The following is a 19,257-nucleotide window of genomic DNA, read 5'->3' on the forward strand; positions in this document are numbered from 1 at the left end:
AGTTAAAATCTGACAGTGCTATGTGTTGAGCACTGACTGTGTTGGGCTTGCAGGTATTTGGGAGAGAACATACAGATCGGTAGGAGAGTCATTGATTTGGCATGTTAAATTTCAGTAGTATAAAGCAAACCTTGTATAACAAGTAAGTAAAAATCTTTAGTGAATTTTTTTTGAACCATAATTTTCAAGGTACAATTTCACTAGAAGTTGTCTACATAAGATTGTGAGTATAAAAGCAAGTGCTGCTTGATTTCAGTGAATGGGGATGGGAAAATTTCTTACTATTTTAAGATTCTTTAACTTCACCATGGGTTAATAATTTATTAACAGAGGTAATGTTTCATAAAAAAAAATAGGAAAATGAAAATATATAAGTAGTTTCCTACCTTATTTTACTATCCTTATTTGTATATGCTTTCATTTTGAATATGTATAAGATTTTGCTGTTGATTCACAATTTTGTTCTTTGTGTGGACTTTGTGTCTCTTTGCTTTCTTTTAAATAACAGTTAGGAGTTTGTGGAATACTGTTAAAGTAAAAACTGAAATTTAGACTGTAGAAGTGTAGAACTTGAAATGTAAACTTCAGAATAGATTGTATAGTCTTAGAAAAGATAATCAGGATTTTACTGTTATTTAATTAGTGTACTTGATTGTAAAATGCTGTGGAGTTTTGTCCTAATTTTATATGATTTTATACTTGGAAGCTCTGAACACTGTAATTGAGGGACCAGAGAGAAAATTTTTTTTTTTAACTTTTTTTTCTTTTTAATGAAAACACCTGACTTTGTAGGAGAGCACTATTTCTTGTCTCGTTGTTTGTATTTATTTATTTATTTATTTATTTATTTATTTATGGCTGTATGCGGACCTCTCACTGTTGTGGCCTCTCCCGTTGCAGAGCACAGGCTCCGGACGCCGTGGCCATGGCTCACAGGCCCAGCCGCTCTGCGGCACGTGGTCCCCTGCATCGGCAGGCGGACTCTCAACCACTGCGCCACCAGGGAAGCCCAGAAAATTTTTTACTAGCACTTTTCCCCTTGGCTTCCTGAAAAGCTTATTAAGAAAAAGGTTAGATGTGATCCCTAATGAAAGAATTTGGTAATATTCTCAATTGTATTCTGGTAGGAAGAAGTATTGCTCATTTACAGAAACTACATGCTAGATTATTAAATTTTAGATTAAGTATTTATAATTGTTTGCTAAATTAAATTTGTTACACATAGCTGATAGACTTTATTGCTTCTGAAAAGTGAATATTCCAGTGTTTTGCTGGATCTGGAATTCTGTGTTAGTGGTCATTGTTTTTATGGAGCTTTTATTCCATTATCCTTTGGCTTCTATTGCTGAGTAATATATGTCTAATTTTATTCTCTTATAGGTAATTTTTCTATGTTGCTTTTAAGACCTACTTTGCATCTTTTGAGTTATATAATTTTCCTACACATATATTTAGGTTTGTTTCTTTTTATTTATGCTGTCCAGATTTTGTTGCCCTTCTGGAATTGATTTATATCTTTTCAGCAGTTTTTGAAAATTCTTTGCCATTTTGTCATCAAATATTACCTTTCTTGATTCTTTTCTCTCCTTGAATTCCCATTTGACTTATTGGACCTTCTCATTCTTTCCTTCATGTCTATTAGTTTTTCTTTCATGTTTTCCCTAATGTATTCCTTTGTGCTGCATTGCCAGTTTTTATAAGCTCTGTCTTTCTGTTTGATAATTCTTCAGCTGTGTATAATTATCAGTTCATTTAGTTTTTAATGTCTGCATGTCTGTGTATGCACATGTTTGTGGATGCTTATACACAATTTACAGTTTCTTTAATTTTTACCTTCTGGTCTTTTATATGAGTGTTTTATTTTTTTCCCCATATGTATGATTTAATTTATGCTTCTAATAGCTGAAAAAATTATTTTTTATAGTCCTCCACATTATTCTATTTGGAATTCTTGGGGATATAATCCCTGTTTGTATCTTTGATTTTCTTCTCTTTTTATTGTAAGTTCACCTTCAACAGGAGGGTATCTGAAAATACTGTACTGTTCAGGCCAGACTGGGTAGAAGGATTTTTTTTCCAGAGGCTTTCATGGCCTTGGAGCCATTTTTGTGTTCATATTTTTGGTAGAAACATTGGGGGTGTTCTGGACTGGCAGAGACTGTAGATGTGAATTTAAGAATCTATGGTTATAAATTTTTTTTTTTAAGGGTCAACAATCAGTATTTATTTGGAGATGTCACTTGCAAACTGTTTTACATCGATCTCTTTTTAAAAAATTTTCTGGTTGTATTTTATTTTAATTTGTTTATTTTTAAATTTGATTTTTTAAAATTGAAGTATAGTTGATTTACAGTGATTCAGGTGTACAGCAAAGTGATCCAGTTATGCATATATATACATACATACAATTTTTCATATTCTTTTCAGTTTTACTTTATTGCAAAATATCAAATATAGTTTCCTATGCTATACAGTAGCACTGTGTTGTTTATCCATTCCATATGTAATAGTTTGCATCTGCTAATCTCAATCTCCCAGTCCATCCCTCCCCTGTACCCTCCTCTCCCTTGGTAACCACAAGTCTGTTCTCTGTGTCCGCGATTCTTTTTCTGTTTCGTAGATAAGTTGCTTTGTGTCATGTTTTAGATTCCACATATAAATGATATCATATGGTATTTGTCTTTCTCTGTCTGACTTAATTCACTTAGTATGAGAATCTCTGGGTCCATCCATGTTGCTGCAAATGACATTATTTCATTCTTTTTTATGGCCGAGTAGTAGTCCATTGTATATATATACCGCATCTTCTTTATCCGTTCATCTGTTGATGGACAGTTAGGTTGTTCCCATGTCTTGGCTATTGTAAATAGTGCTATTAACGTTGGGGTTCATGTATCTTTTTGAATTATAGTTTTCTCTGAACATATGCCCAAGGGTGGGACTGCAGGCTCATGTGGCAACTCTATTTTTAGTTTTTCATTTCTGATTTTATTGATTTGGGCCCTCTCCCTTTTTTTCGTGACGAGTCTGGTTAAAAGTTTAATAATTTTGTTTATCTTTTCAAAGAACCAGCTTTTACTTTCATTGATCTTTTCTATTTTTTTAAGTCTATTTCATTTATTTCTGTTCTGATCTTCAGTTCCTTTCCTTCTACTAACTTTAGCTTTGTTTGTTCCTCTTTCTCTAGTTGGTTTAGGCTTAATGTTAGGTTGTTTATTTGAGAATTTTCTTCTTTCCTGAGGTAAGCTTTGTTGCTACATACTTCCTGCTTAGAACTGCCTTTGCTACATCTCATAGGTTTTGGACTGTTGTGTTTTCATTTTCATTTGTCTCCAGGTATGTTTTTAATTTCCTCTTTGATTTCTTCAGTGATCCATTGGTTGTTTAGTAGCATATTGTTGAGCCTCTGCGTGTTTGTGTTTTTTGCAGTGTTTTTCTTGTACTTGATTTCGAGTCTCATAGCATTGTGGTCAGAAAAGATGCTTGATATGGCTTCAGTTTTCTTAAATTTACCAAGACTTGTTTTGTGGGCTACCACGTGGTCTGTCCTGGAGAATGTTCCATGTGTGCTTGAAAAGGATGTGTATTCTGCTGCTTTCGGGTGGAATGCTCTATAAATATCAACTAAGTCCATTTGACCTAATGTGTTATTTAAGGCCTGTGTTTCCTTATTGATTTTCTGTCTGGATGATCTGTCCATTGATATGAGTGGGGTGTTAAAAGTCCCCTACTCTTGCTGTGTTACTGTTTATTTCTCCTTTTATGTCTGTTAATATTTGCCTTATATATTGAGGTGCTCCTGTGTTGGGTGCATATATATTTACAAATGTTATATCGTCTTAGATTGATTCCTTGATCATTATATAGTGTTCTTCTCTGTCTCTTGCAATAGTTTTTATTTTAAAGTCTGTTTTGTCTCGTGTAAGTATTGGTACTCTGGCTTTCTTTTGATTTCCATTTGTGTGTAATATCTTTTTCCATCCCCTCAGTTTTAGTCTGATTGTGTCTCTGGATCTGAAGTGAGTCTCTTGTAGGCAGCAGATACATATAGGTCTTGATTTTGTATGCATGCAGCCAGTTTGTGTCTTTTGGTTGGAGCATTTAGTCTGTTTACATTTAAGGTAGTTATTGACATGTATGTTCTTACTGCTGTTTTGTTAATTGTTTTGGATTATGTTTTTGTAGGTCTTTTTCCCCCTCCTCTTTTGTTCTCTTGTGTTGTGATTTGATAACTGTCTTTCATGTTATGTTTGGATTCCTTTTCCTTTTTTGTGTGTATATCTATTGTAGATTTTTGGTTTGTAGCTAACCATGAGGCTTTTGTATAGCAGTGTATGTGTATATGTGTATGTGTATATATATATGTGTATATATATGTGACTGTTTTATGTTGCTGATCTCTTAATTTTAAATGCATTTAAAATACCCTGCATTTGTACTCTCTCCCTCCAGTGATTACTCTTTTGATAACATAGTTTATATCTAATTGTTTTGTGTATCCATTAACTGCTTATGTGGATATAGATGATTTTACTACTTCAGTCTTTTAATTAAACCTCCTTACTGGCATTGTGTATGGATGATTTCCTACCTTTATGTTTGCCTTTACCGGTGAGCTTTTTCATTCTATAATTTTCTTGTTTCTTGTTGTGGCCTTTTCTTTTTTGCCCAGAGAAGTTCCTTTAACATTTTTTGGAAAGTGGGTTTGGTGGTGCTGACTTTTTTTAGCTTTTGCTTGTCTGGAAAGCTTTTGATTTCTCTGTCAAATCTGAACGAGAGCCTTGCTGGGCAGACTATTCTTGGTTGTAGGTTTTTCCCTTTTGTCACTTTAAGTATATCATGCCACTCTTTTCTGGACTGCAGAGCTTCTACTGAAAAATCAGCTGATAGCCTTATGGGAGTTCCCTTGTATGTTATTTGTTGCTTTTCCCGTATAGCTTTAGTGTTCTCTGTTTATCTTTGATCTTTGTCATTTTGATTACAGTCTGCCTTGGTGTGTTCCTCTTTGGGTTAATACTGTACTGTATGTGTATTTATTGGATATCTTTTCTCCCCCTAGGAATCTTCTAAACGTGTCCTTTAACCTTTCTCTCTCAGGTTCATCTTTTTTTTTTTCCACGTTCAGTACTTTTATTTAATTTTTTAGCAGACAATTTACATACCACCCCCACCCCTTCCTTTAAGTTAGTGTGACAGTTTTCCATAATCTGCTTAAAGAGAAGCTTTCATCAAGAATAGAATGAAAGAGCAAAACAAAAAAGAAAACCCAAATCACTGCTGCTTTTAAAAAACCAACACTTTCACCAATTATCCTCAAACAAAACACACGACAAGGTTTGTGCCATATGTGTCTTCAGTATTTCCTGGCGGCTGGCTCTTCTCCCCATCATGCGAATGGCGGAGCTGCCCAGTGCAGCCTGTCCATCCTCGTGCTGGATTTGGGAGGCTCGCTCAGCTTCACATTATCTGAAGGCCCTGGACAGAAGACTCTAAGGTCTTGAAATGCCAAATGGTCATGGCTCTGTCGATGCCAGTAGTGCAAAATTTGCGACAATCTTACTTGTCCACTTCATAAATAGACACTTGAGTGATGCTGCTCTGGTGCAGCATCCCCAGGGCCTTGTTGTGGTTCTCAGTTGTGGCCTGCTTGTCCATGTTGCGGAAGTGCTCCATGGCCGACATGTTGTGCTGGATCCTCTGTTTTGGGATGTCTAGCTTGGAGACGAAGGTCAAGCAGCCGCAGTCGTTGCATCTAAAGAGCATGGGGCAGCAGTCATGGCCAGCAGCCATGATGCTGTTCTCCGAGATGAAGGACACACTCAGGAGGGGCAGGAACTCTGTCTTCAGAGTTGAGACCTGCACACTTTTTGAGGCATCGGCAACGGACACCGTGTTGTGGCTGACCCAGGCCAGGTGGCTCCTGCTGGCGGAGAAGTTGACCCCATGCACCCAGCTGCCAGTGCCACTGCCACCAAACGCTGACATCAGCTGACCAAAAGGCATCCTGCTGCCCCAGGGTGTACTGGCTGGCTTCTCATCCACTTCTTTAATGTAGGCAGAAAACACTCTGCATTTGAAATCACAGGATCTTCCTGCCAGCAAGACATTGTTGGGATGCCAGTCCAAGCTGAGAACTGTGGAGCGAATGGGTTTTTTAATGTGCTTGCTTATTCGCCAGTCATTTTTGGACTCGAAGTAACAAACAGAAATGAGTCATGCTCCACTGCCCACAACAAATTTGTTCTGTAGTGGGGACCACTTGACAGAAGTGGCTGCATTGTTAATTCTCAGGATCACCAGGGTTGGCTTCCAGATACCATCTTTCTGACTCCAGACGTAGGCGTTGCGGTCAGCCCCTCAAGTGACCATGAGGTCACTCTTGGGAGCGCAGTCGATACCTGTGATGTGTCCATTGTGCTGCTTGAGTTCATGAATTTTCACCCACTGGCTCCCAACTTCTTATAGATGTGGACTTCATGGTTATTGGGGCTAAGGGCAATCTGGGTATGATACCATTTCCAGGCATGACAGGTAATTGGCTCTAGTAAAAATTGATGCAGGGATATTATTCTTAGTGTTTTCAAAGGACAGAAAGCTGGGGGTTGGGGCCATCTGGACGGGCTCAGAGCGTGGAATTCGTGGACTCTGGTCAGTTGATGCGAACAGGCTCCGGCCAGGTTCATCTTTTTCTCACATTTCAGGTGATGTTTGTAAGTTAAGCCTACCAGACCTTTGTCTTTTTTGAGTTAGTCACTTATTTCTTCCCATAAAGTCTTTACAATGTTTTCTAGTCAGATTTTCCAGTTTTTTCCTTTATGGCTCTGGGTTTTACATGAGACATAGAAAAAACCTTTTACAAAACAAAATTATTTTAGATTGAAAGAAATACACTTGTTTTCTAGTTTTTTCATGGTTTAACTTTTTAACCTTTAAAACTTTGATCCATATATAATTGAGGTAGGGGCTGAATTTTCCCCTGAAATGGCTGTCATTTGTGCTGATACTATTCATTAAATAATCCATAGATTTACTTACTGATTTGAAATAGCTCTCTGATTATATACTAAATTTTTCACATGTATCTGGGGCTTTTTATGTTGCATTTATTTGACAGTTCTTGGGCAAGATGTAAAGATTTTTGTTTTATAGTGAAGCTTTTCCAATAGCTCCCTTAGAGTTTTTTTGGGTAGTATTTGACGATTTTGGCTTGTCATTTACATTTCCTGTTTAGTTTGTGAAATGATCTTAAGTATTATGTGTTTTTTAGGAATAGGCAAGAATAAATATAACATTTTATTATTTTAGTACTTTCATTGTTGAGTGACCTACGGTGATGTACTTATGAGTTATTTCATCAGTCTATTATGTTCAACTTTTAACACCCTAGCAAAACTTTCCTAAAGGATGATAGGGTTTGAAGTAGGTTTTCTGTTTGTTGATAAATTTAACTGGTACCATACATTACTAGGACTGCCTTGTTGTAGTGGGATTGGACATAGATGAGGAGGCTAGGGCACTTAGAGGGCCTCAAGGAGAAGTTACAGGAGGAAAAGATTTTGGATCACAACTATGAAGAATATTCTAATGTTTTTGTGAAAGGAGCTTATGGGAGGTGCTGATTCCTCATAAGCATAGGCTCACTGACCATTCAGCTGGGTCCAGTGTTTTAATTAGATGGCCCTTTCCAACTCAGAGGCCTTGTGAAAAAGTAAAGGTAGGTCAAGACTAGATTTTAGGGGAAGGCAGTCTTGTATATATGGTATAGCTGTTTTACAATTACATCATTGGTGTGAACTTCATGTTTTAATGTTAATTTTTGAATGGTGTTAATTTTTGAACAATTTTGACGATTTATCTTCACCTTTGGAAACTTTTACGTATTGATTTGAAATACTGATTATTTAAATGTATTATTAAATTTTTGGTATTAAAGCTTTTAATTTGTCTACTTAAGTTATCATAAATTAGCTTTCTTTACAGAATAAACTTTTAACCAGGTTATCTCCTGTGGGTATGTTTTTTTAAATTTATTTATTTAATTTAATTTTTTAAAAATTTACTTATTGATTTGTTTATTTTTGGCTGCACTGGGTCTTTGTTGCTGCCTGCAGGCTTTTCTCTAGTTGTGGCGAGTGGGGGCTACTCTTCGTTGTGGTGTGTGGGCTTCTCATTGCAGTGGCTTCTTGTTGCGGAGCACGGGCTCTAGGTGCACGGGCTTCAGTAGTTGTGGCTCACGGGCTCTAGAGTGCAGGCTCAGTAATTGTGGCGCACGGGTTTAGTTGCTCCATGACATGTGGAATCTTCCCGGACCAGGGCTCGAGCCCGTGTCCCCTGCATTGGCAGGCGGATTCTTAACCACTGCTCCACCAGGGAAGTCCTGTGGATATGTTTTTAAATGAGCAGTGTCTTTTCCTGGGAAAATGGACTAGTTGGGGCTTGATGGGTAAGCAAAAGTCTGAAAGATATTGGTATAACTCTCAGCAGCTACCAGCTACACAGATACTTTTCATTTTCTTGGAGAAGCTGTTCAAACTGATTTATCTAGTCTTGTATTAAAGGAAAAAAAGTAAGTTTGGTTAAAAAAAAACGAAATAGAAGTTTCACGTGTTGTGACATGATAACTAATGGAGAAGTGAAATTTTATTATTCATCTCTGGTATTAGTTGGATTTGTTTCAGACTGGGGTAGCAGTTCTCTAGAACGGGTATTGCTGAAATAACTTAAATGGTATGTTAATAAGGTGTGAGTCATAGAAACAAGTACGTGTTGCAGTTTACAAGGAGAAATTGCACCTCAGCTTTAAGATTTCAGTGTAATCTGTAAAGTTAATTTTAGAAAAGCTGTTGTAAATGGACTTCCCATGTCAAGCAACTCAGTGTTTGATTTGCTAGATTATCTTATCTTTTGGTTGCTTTGAATGTTTTTCTTCTTATCTTAAAAGATAATTTTATAATTGTATTGTGGGCTCTGGGGACATTATACTTTTGGTGTAGAGAATGGAAATTTAGGTAAGTTTTTATATTTTGATGGCTATTTCAGTAAATGATTAATAATTTGTTTTTCTCATTGGTGTCTTTTTCTTATTTATTTGTAGAATCAAGTATTTAAAAACTTACTGTAGACTTAATACACATGTAAACTTTTAAACATATATAGCTGTACAATATAAGGTGAATCTACTTTTTCTGTGTGTTTTTCTTCCAAGTACTTTATACATTTTCTTAAGTTTAAAATTTTAATCTGTCTGGATATCTATTTGATCTGAACGATCAGATAAATTGATTTTTAAATTTTTAAAAATCAATTTGAATCTATTTTAGGTTTTGAGTTCCATTATTTTCTGTTCTTTTATCTTTTATCACACTGCAGTATATTGCTACTTTCCTATAATTGTTACACAATTATCTCCTATCTCATAGAACGCTATGAATGTGTACATAGAGAATAAATGCTCTAGGATTTTAGGAGGAAGAGAAATATCTGTAGGCAAGGTACTTGAGCTGGAAGAGTAGACCTCATTGAGGCTCAGGTTTGGTTTTTATGCTCTGTTTTATTGATACTATGTACTTCCTCAGGTGGGTCATAAATTCATTTAAAGTCAGTGAATCTATTTGTGCAACACTGCTAAGCACCCTGTATTCTCTCCAAAGTTTTAAATTTAAGTGGAGAATCAAAATGAACAAAATTTATAAGTAAAAAATAACAATGTAATAATTAAAATGTGTTTTATAGGACCACCAGCGCCACCCTTTCCACCCTTACTCAGAACTAAACTTTGTTTCCCATTTCATTAAGAAAATAGTAGCATTAGGAGGATAATTTTTACAGACTTCTACACTGTATCTACCTCCTTGCCTATGTTTCCGTCTAAGGCTAGTCTCTTCAGAATTTGTACACCAAATTCTTTTCCTCTTGCCATTTGAGAACATTGTCCCTCACCCCTCACTCTCTTGCATCATCAGTCTTTCTGCTTCTGCCAGATCATCTTTATCAGCATATTAACATGCTGTTATTTCTCCTGTCTTTAAAATCTTTAAAAAGCAAAGCCCCAACCTCATATTCCCCTCCAGCTTCCATTGCATTTCTTTTATTACTTCACAGGAAGTCTTCTCCAAAGAGTTGTTCACACCTGCTGGAGTTCTCACTTTTGACTTCCATTTCAGTCAGGTTTTGATACCACCACTCTACTGCTTTGGTCAGTCACCACTAATGTCTCTGTTGCTAAAATCCAATAGTCAATTTCTATCAATAGTTTTTACTGTACTTTATTTACTAACACCATTTGACAAAGTTGATTAATCTCTTTCTTAATATAATTTATTCATTTAGCAACCAGGGTGACATTTCTCCTAATTTTCTTTCTACTTCTCCTTCGCTGTTTCCTTTGCAAGTTCCTCTTCATCTTCCTGTTGTTGAATTGTCCAGGGGCTCTGTCTTGAGATCTGGGCTCTGTTTATACCCATTCCCTTGGTGATTTTTTTTTTCCTTTGTAAATAAGGTTTATTGCAATGTTCAAAATGGCAAAAAGCAAATCTAAATGTCCAACAATAGAGAAAATATTCAATTAAAGTCACTGAACATATATGGAGGGGGATATTTATTGACATAGAAAAATGTTTATATATTTTTTTTTATGAAAGAAAAAGAATATTCATTTATTTTTAATGACTTATTAGAACAAATACCTATAGATATCATTATATATATGATATATAAATTAATTATACAATATATCATGTATTAATTATTAAAACATACTCTGGTAAATATTATATATTCAATATGAAACAGGAGGAAAGGGGGCAGGGCACAACCTTTAAAAGAATTACATAGCCCGAGGACACAACATAAACTGATTAGAACAAAATAGGTCCAAGATGGCGGACGAGTCTACTTCCACTAGACCTTGAGCCTCAGTATACACTCATTGTAACACATCAGCAAGCTAAGCGACACACCCACAGGTGCCACGACAGTTCCAAGGATGACCATAAAGGTCAAAAAGTGGGCAGTGGCTCAATTCCTAGAAATCCCCACCCCTTCCCCAAAATAGCTGGAATACTCCTCCCACTCATCAGCGTATGAAATTACTCACCCCTATAAAACTAACAACCCCATACCCTGGTGCTGCCCTCGCCTTCTTTTTTTTTTTTTTTTTTTTTAATAGGTATACCTGGATTTAATTTTCACTTCTACCGCTTGGTAGCTGGATAGCCTTAGGCAAGTTTCATACCTCCCTGAAATTCACTTAATTCAGTCTGTAAAATGGCATAATAACTTATTATAGCATCCTTTTAGGAATTTTAAATCAGTTCTTGAAATAAAAGTACACAATATATAGACAAGTATGGATTCCTCAATATATGTTTGACCTTTCATTTCTCCAGTATCCCACCCGCATCAAATAAAGAAAAATACTTTTTAAAATTTACGAATATTTCATTGTTGTAAAGTTAAAGCCATAAAAATAATCAAATGGCCTACTATCATACCGTTAGAAGAAAAAAAAAAGGTGTTCATGAGAGTTCCATATTAGAATACAAGTTTTCCTTAGGCACCTGTTTATGTATGCTATTCTGCTCTTTGCAATAAATAATTAAATTTAAAAGACTTAATTCCTCACTTTTAAGACCTTATTAGTTTACAAATTACATATTGACCTATGCTAAATTTTATACCGACCCATGCTAATGAATTCAGTACAGAAAACAAAAAACACTGCACTCAAGCAAACTACATATATATATATATATATATATAACTTATATGAGAATTGCTACTCCAGCTTTCTTTTGGTTTCCATTTGCATGAAATACCTTTTTCCATCCCCTTACTTTCAGTCTGTATGTGTCTCTAGGTCTGAAGTGGGTCTCTTGTAGACAGCAAATATATGGGTCTTGTTTTTGTATCCATTCAGCCAATCTGTGTGTTTTGGTGGGAGCATTTAGTCCATTTACATTTAAGGTAATTATCGATATGTGTGTTCCCATTCCCATTTTCTTAATTGTTTGGGGTTTGTTATTGTAGGACTTTTCCTTCTTTTGTGTTTCTTGCCTAGAGAAGTTCCTTTAGCAGTTGTTGTAGAGCTGGTTTGGTGGTGCTGAACTCTCTCAGCTTTTGCTTGTCTGTAAAGGTTTTAATTTCTCCATCAAATCTGAATGAGATCCTTGCTGGGTAGAGTATTCTTGGTTGCAGGTTTTTCTCCTTCAACACTTTCAATATGTCCTGCCACTCCCTTCTGGCTTGCAGAGTTTCTGCTGAAAGATCAGCTGTTAACCTTATGGGGATTCCCTTGTGTGTTATTTGTTGTTTTTCCCTTGCTGCTTTTAATATGTTTTCTTTGTATTTAATTTTTGACAGTTTGATTAATATGTGTCTTGGCGTATTTCTCCTTGGATTTATCCTGTATGGGACTCTCTGTGCTTCCTGGACTTGATTAACTATTTCCTTTCCCATATTAGGGAAGTTTTCAACTATAATCTCATCAAATATTTTCTCAGTCCCTTTCTTTTTCTCTTCTTCTTCTGGAACCCCTATAATTCGAATGTTGGTGCGTTTAATGTTGTCCCAGAGGTCTCTGAGACTGTCCTCAGTTCTTTTCATTCTTTTTTCTTTATTCTGCTCTGCAGTAGTTATTTCCACTATTTTATCTTCCAGGTCACTTATCCGTTCTTCTGCCTCAGTTATTCTGCTATTGATCCCATCTAGAGTACTTTTAATTTCATTTATTGTGTTGTTCATCGTTGCTTGTTTCATCTTTAGTTCTTCTAGGTCCTTGTTAACTGATTCTTGCATTTTGTCCATTCTATTGTCCATTCTATCTCCAAGATTTCGGATCAAACTTACTATCATTATTCTGAATTCTTTTTCCGGTAGACTGCCTATTTCCTCTTCATTTGTTAGGTCTGGTGGGTTTTTATCTTGCTCCTTCATCTGCTGTGTGTTTTTCTGTCTTTTCATTTTGCTTATCTTACTGTGTTTGTGGTCTCCTTTTTTGCAGGCTGAAGGTTCGTAGTTCCTGTTGTTTTTTGTGTCTGTCCCCAGTGGCTAAGGTTGGTTCAGTGGGTTGTGTCTGCTTCCTGGTGGAGGGTACTAGTGCCTGTGTTCTGGTGGATGAGGCTGGATCTTGTCTTTGTGGTGGGCAGGTCCACGTCTGGTGGTGTGTTTTGGGGTGTCTGTAGACTTATGATTTTGGGCAGCCTCTCTGCTAATGGGTGGGGTTGTGTTCCTGTCTTGCTAGTTGTTTGGCATAGGATGTCCAGCACTGTAGCTTGCTGGTCGTTGAGTGAAGCTGGGTGCTGGCGTTGAGATGGAGATCTCTCGGAGATTTTTGCTGTTTGATATTATGTGCAGCTGGGAGGCCTCTTGTGGACCAGTGTCCTGAAGTTGGCTCTCCCACCTCAGAGGCACAGCACTGACTCCTGGCTGCAGCACCAAGAGCCTTTCATCCACAGGGCTCCTTAATTTGGGATGATTCGTTGACTATTCAGGTATTCCACAGATGCAGGGTATATCAAGTTGATTGTGGAGCTTTAATCCGCTGCTTCTGAGGCTGCTGGGAGAGATTTCCCTTTCTCTTCTTTGTTCTCACAGCTCCCAGGGGCTCAGCTTTGGATTTGGCCCCGCCTGTGCGTGTAGGTCGCCGGAGGGCGTCTGTTCTTTGCTCAGACAGGACGGCGTTAAAGGAGCCGCTGATTCGGAGGCTCTGGCTCACTCAGGCCGGGGGGTAGGGAGGGTCACGGAGTGTGGGGCGGGCCTGCAGCGGCAGAGGCCGGCGTGACGTTGCAGCCTGAGGCGCGCCGTGCGATCTCCCGGGCGAGTTGTCCCTGGATCCCGGGACCCTGGCAGTGGCGGGCTGCACAGGCTCCCCGGAAGGGCGTGTGGCTAGTGACCTGTGTTCGCACACAGGCCTCCTGGTGGCGGCAGCAGCGGCCTTAGCGTCTCATGTCTGTCTCTGGGCTCCGCACTTTCAGCCGCGGCTCGCGCCCGTCCCTGGAGCTCTCTCAAGCAGCGTTCTTAATCCCCTCTCCTCGTGTACCAGGAAACAAAGAGGGACGTAAAAGTCTCTTGCCTCTTCGGCAGGTCCAGACTTTTCCCCGGACTCTCTCCCGGCTAGCCGCGGTGCACTAACGCCCTGCAGGCTGTGTTCACGCCGCCAACCTCAGTCCTCTCCCGGCGCTGCGACAAAAGCCGGAGCCTCAGCTCCCAGTCCCGCCCGCCCTGGCGGGCGAGCAGAAAAGCCTCTCGGCTGGTGAGTTCCGGTCGGCCCGATCCTCTGCGCTGGAATCTCGCCGCTTTGCCCTCCGCACCCCTGTTGCTGTGCTCTCCTCCGCGGCTCCCAAGCTCCCCCACTCCGCCTCCCGAAGTCTCCACCCGCGAAGGGGCTTCCTAGTGTGTGGACACTTTTCCTCCTTCACAGCTCTCTCCCGCTGGTGCAGGACCGGTCCCTATCCTTTTGTCTCTGTTTAGTTTTTTCTTTTGCCCTAACCAGGTACGTGGGGGGTTCCTTGCCTTTTGGGAGGTCTGAGGTCTTCTGCCAGCGTTCAGTAGGTGCTCCGTAGGAGTTGTTCCACGCGTAGATGTATTTCTGGTGTATCTGTGGGGAGGAAGGTGATCTCCGCGTCTTACTCTTCCGCCATCTTCCCGGAAGTCCTCCCTTGGTGATTTTATCCAAGCTTATGGCTTTAAATATAATTTATATGCTGAGTATGACTAAATTTATATTTTTAGCATGTATTCCTCACCTGCCTAAGCACTCTTTGTTTAGCTGTCTGCTGGATATCTCCACCTGTCTAAAACCTAACTCCTGGTCTTTAACCCCAACCATGTCCTTTCCACACTTCCCCCATCTCAGTAAAGGGCAACTCTTATTTTTGGCTTAGTCTGAAAGCTTTGGAGTTGTCTTTGTCTTTGCTTGTTCTCTCACACGCCATTTTCCAGTCCTCAGCAAATCATCTTTTCACTACCCTCATAGTGTACTCAGAATTTGACTACTTTTTACTACCCCTCTTGCTACCTGCTTGCTCTGATCATCTGTTGCCTAGATTACTTCAGTTGTCTCTCAAGTTTTCCCTGCTGTCACCTTCTCTCTATACCCTTTTTCTACTCAAAACCCTCTGTTGGTTTCCCATATTACTCAGAGTACAAGCCACAGCCCTTCCATTTGCCTGTAAAAAACTACATGATTTGTTCACTGCGCCCTGCCCCCTTCAAATGATCTCTTTAACCTCATCTTCTACTACTTTTCCTCTTGTTCATCATACTTGAACCACATTGTCTTTATTGTTCTTGGTCAAATGTGTCAGGTTGTGTTCTGTCTCATACACTGTATATTAACTGCTGGACTGTCTTCCTTTTAGTAGAATGTTAGCCCTATAAGGGCAGGCATTGTGGCCTTTTGTACTGTTGTTTATTCAGAATGCCCTGGAAAACAAGGTTGACGTATACTAATTGGTGCTAAATAACTATACAAAGTGGATTAATAGACTGTTGTGGAAGATGGTAGTTGAAAAGATATTTTCATAGGTGTGATTTGGGCTGTGTTTTGAAGGATAAGTGAAGATTTGATACAAAGGACAAGGCAGAGGTTTCTAGATTTGATACTAGGGAGGAGGGGAAATTGGACTTTTTAGAGAGTTTTTCCTTTTTGTTCCCCAATTTAGAACCTGTAGTGCCTTCTTAGTGCTGATTTTGTCTACTCAGTTGACTGCTGATATTCTGTAGCTGGTTGTAGTTTATATTTCCTCAAAATCAGATCTAAAACTCTCAGACAAAAACCTATTCCTTGTCTTGAACTTGACATGTGATTTCATAATTTACAGATTTCGGCCAAGCTAGAAACATAGGAGTTAGTTGTCTTAGACTCCTTCCTCACTTTCACCGTGCTCTTTTTTTTTTTTCTTGGGTCGCGCCAAGTGGCATGTGGGATCATCTTTGTTGCCTGACCAGGGGTTGAACCTGTGCCCCCTGCATTGGAAGCACAGAGTCTTAACCACTGGACTGTTAGGGAAGTCCTTCACCATGCTCTAATAGTTGCCTTGTCCTCTATCTGCATTGACTTAATTCACTCTCACTTTAGCCTATTGAAATAGTTATTTTAATTGGTGTCCTTGCACCTGTGTTAACCTATCCATTGGATTTTAAATTTTGATGCTAATTTTTATTTGTAGAAGTCCTAATTGATTCGTATCTACCCAGTTACTTTTTTTTTTTTTTTTTTTGCGGTACGCGGGCCTCTCACTGTTGTGGCCTCTTCCGTTGCGGAGCACAGGCTCTGGACGCGCAGGCTCAGCGGCCATGGCTCACGGGCCCAGCCGCTCCACGGCATGTAGGATCTTCCCGGACCAGGGCACGAACCCGTGTCCCCTGCATCGGCAGGCGGACTCTCAACCACTGTGCCACCAGGGAAGCCCAGCCCATAGTTTCTGTTCTTTGCTCATTTTTCCAGTTACCTCTTCTTTATGTGTGTAGGTTATAATCTATATCTACTAATTCCAGTATCTTGAATCTTTAGGGATGTGATTCCTTAGTTTATTTTTGTTGCCTCTTGCTCATGGTGGCTTCTGTCATTTTGTGTTGTGGGCTCTTATGTGGATGACAGTCTTCTTTGGAAATCTTGAGGTTCCTGGCTTGAGGGAGCAATATACCAAAGAAGATGTGCATTCACTTTTGCCACATGCACTATGGGCGCCACCAACTTGGAACCACTTAAATTTTTTGTCTTGGCATTTCCAAGATTGTGTTAAGTAGTTTGGACTTTAGACCTATGTAAGAAGAGACCCCTGGAGCCAAGGCAGAATTGGGACCAAAAGTCAAGACTCTTGACTTTATTTTAGTGCTTTATTATATTGCCGTTTATCAATTTTAAAATTTATTTTTTTTCAGGATATATCTGGAATATGACATGCGTACTTTATTTGAAGGTTAGTGACACCATAATGTTTAATGTTACATTTTACCAAGAAGGGTTCAGAAAATACTGTAGTTAACTTCTGTTGTGTAATGGAAATCTGAGTAAGTGATACTTGTCCATGAATATACTTTTTATCAGTGTATGGTACTTCCATAAATAAAGTTTTCCTCAAAAAAATTAACTTGAACATTAAAAAAACAACATAAGATGTTATTATGGATTTAAAGGAAGAGAAACATGGCATGTTTAGAATACAGACTACTTAGATTCAGCATGATCAGGTTACAGATAGATTTTTTAACTTACGAACTCTGTTTTTTTTTGCGGTACGCGGGCCTCTCACTGTTGTGGCCTCTCCTGTTGCGGAGCACAGGCTCCGGACGCGCAGGCTCAGCGGCCATGGCTCACGGGCCCAGCTGCTCCGCAGCATGTGGGATCTTCCCAGACCGGGGCAGGAACCCGCGTCCCCTGCATCGGCAGGCGGACTCTCAACCACTGCGCCACCAGGGAAGCCCATGAACTCTGTTTTTACAAAGAACCTGTGATAAGAGCTTTCAGCTTAGGTTTCACAGCTACTTCTAGTAATATTATAACTATGTTGTACATTGGATAAAGCTCTTGTAGGCTACTCTTGGTGCCTGTATATCTTTTAAAGGTATATTCATTTAGTTGTTCAGACATTACAGATTTATACAGGAGCTTCTAAGAAATTAAGTGTTCCTGGGTTGAAAACTACCTTTCCCTCAAATCTTTGCTTGCTCTTTACAAATATGCTTGCTTGTATGTTGTTCGGTATACATCTGTGGAAAAAAATTGACTTTCAGTTTGTTCAGACTTCAGTCTTGGATTTTTGTTATATTTTTCTTACTGGTTCTTTTGAGTCACTCCAGTTGACATACTTTTATCAATTGAAGCACAGATAATTTAAAAAATTAGTTTTTTGGTGTCATTTGTTTTAAATGTTCTTTTAGTTTAAAGAAAATGATGTCAGAGACAAGAGTAACTAAAATACTGTGGTAGTAAGGAAAGAGATTTCAAAATTCTTACATTTACTTGAAATTCAATAGTATACCTATCAAACTGCTTGCATTTTTCCTTGTAATATGTAAGTAACGGTTCTTTTAAGATTTGTGTTTATTTAAACTTTTAAAAGTATAATATTGTGCATTCAGCATGGTTACTTAAATTTCTGTTTTAATGTAGAAAAAATTTAAAAAGTTGAGCAATGAACTGTATGTTAAAAATATTTGGGGCTTCCCTGGTGGCACAGTGGTAGAGAGCCCTCCTGCCGATGCAGGGGACACAGGTTCGTGCCCCGGTCTGGGAAGATCCCAGACCCATGGCTGCTGAGCCTACATGTCCGGAGCCTGTGCTCTGCAACAGGAGAGGTCACAACAGTGAGAGGCCCGTGTACAGCAAAAAAAAAAAAAAAAAAAGCAAGGAATTAAAACTTTTATGAGTTTCTCTTAAACTAACAAAATTTAAAATATTAAGGCAAGCGAGACTGCACCCATGATTATGGCACAACTCTTTAATTTACATATTCATCTCAATAACGTATTATACATGAGATGTTTTGATCATACAAGTAAAACTGTGATTTTGACTATTCGGTATTTAATTGAATTTAAGAAAGTCTCAGTATTTACAGTTTTAACAGCAGTGTTTTATTGAGTTGATATTTGCTAATTTAACCCATTCTGATGTTGTATATTCTATCTCAGTTTTTTGTATTATATATAATACTGCAGTGAACATCTTTATATATGCTTTTCTTTGTAAATTTCTTGGGATAAAGAATCAGGAATGTTGGATTAAAGCAACGCAAACACTTTCTTGACTTTAAATTTGCCTTGGTGTTTTGGTTGGGCTCCTCCTAGTTGCAGAAAGAGCTCACATGACTGGGAATTGAATTGTGTGAAGGGAATCTCCTGAAAAATCCAGAAATGGAAATCATGATTCTTCCAGGCTCGTGTGGGACCTGGAAAAGGGACCTAGAAAAATCATCAGAACATTTGAGGAATGTGTGTTTCAGAGTTCTTGTGGTCTCATGGCCTCTTTTCTCCCTGAACGTTTGCTTCTTGCTCTGCTTCATCATAGATTTTGCTCTCCTGAGACTTAAGTTGCATGTGGGTGCAGTTTGCTGTTCATCAAAGCCCTTCTGACTTTGACTTGACCTTTTTTCAGCATCTGTGGTTGCTGCTAAGTGCCTTAGCCTCTTTTCTTTCCTCAAAGCAAAAATCCATAGAGTTCTAAGTCATTGTTTTGTCCTTTTTCTCCCCCAATTCCCCAGCCAAGTTGAACAGGCTTTGTAGCCTGTAGGTGGTCATGTTAAAACAAACAAA

The 19,257-nt window shown here is 38.7% G+C and overlaps 1 protein-coding gene and 1 pseudogene across 20 annotated transcripts in view; one reads left to right on the forward strand and one right to left on the reverse strand.

The window, feature by feature from the left end:
- Nucleotides 1–19,257, forward strand: part of KTN1 (kinectin 1) — a 123,277-nt gene that overhangs the window by 23,660 nt on the left and 80,360 nt on the right. For 10 of the 20 annotated variants that reach the window (XM_049706228.1, XM_049706231.1, XM_049706230.1 and 7 more), the window contains exon 2: nt 16,885–16,922. The exons of the other annotated variants lie outside the window; for them this stretch is intronic. The gene's annotated coding sequence lies outside the window, so the exon portion shown is untranslated. The remainder of the gene's footprint in view (nt 1–16,884; nt 16,923–19,257) is intronic. 20 annotated transcript variants of the gene reach the window in all.
- Nucleotides 5,270–6,526, reverse strand: LOC101273726 (actin-related protein 2/3 complex subunit 1A-like; annotated as a pseudogene).

Source organism: Orcinus orca, chromosome 2 (genome assembly GCF_937001465.1).
Source record: "Orcinus orca chromosome 2, mOrcOrc1.1, whole genome shotgun sequence".
In the NCBI taxonomy this organism is placed as follows: domain Eukaryota; kingdom Metazoa; phylum Chordata; class Mammalia; order Artiodactyla; family Delphinidae; genus Orcinus; species Orcinus orca.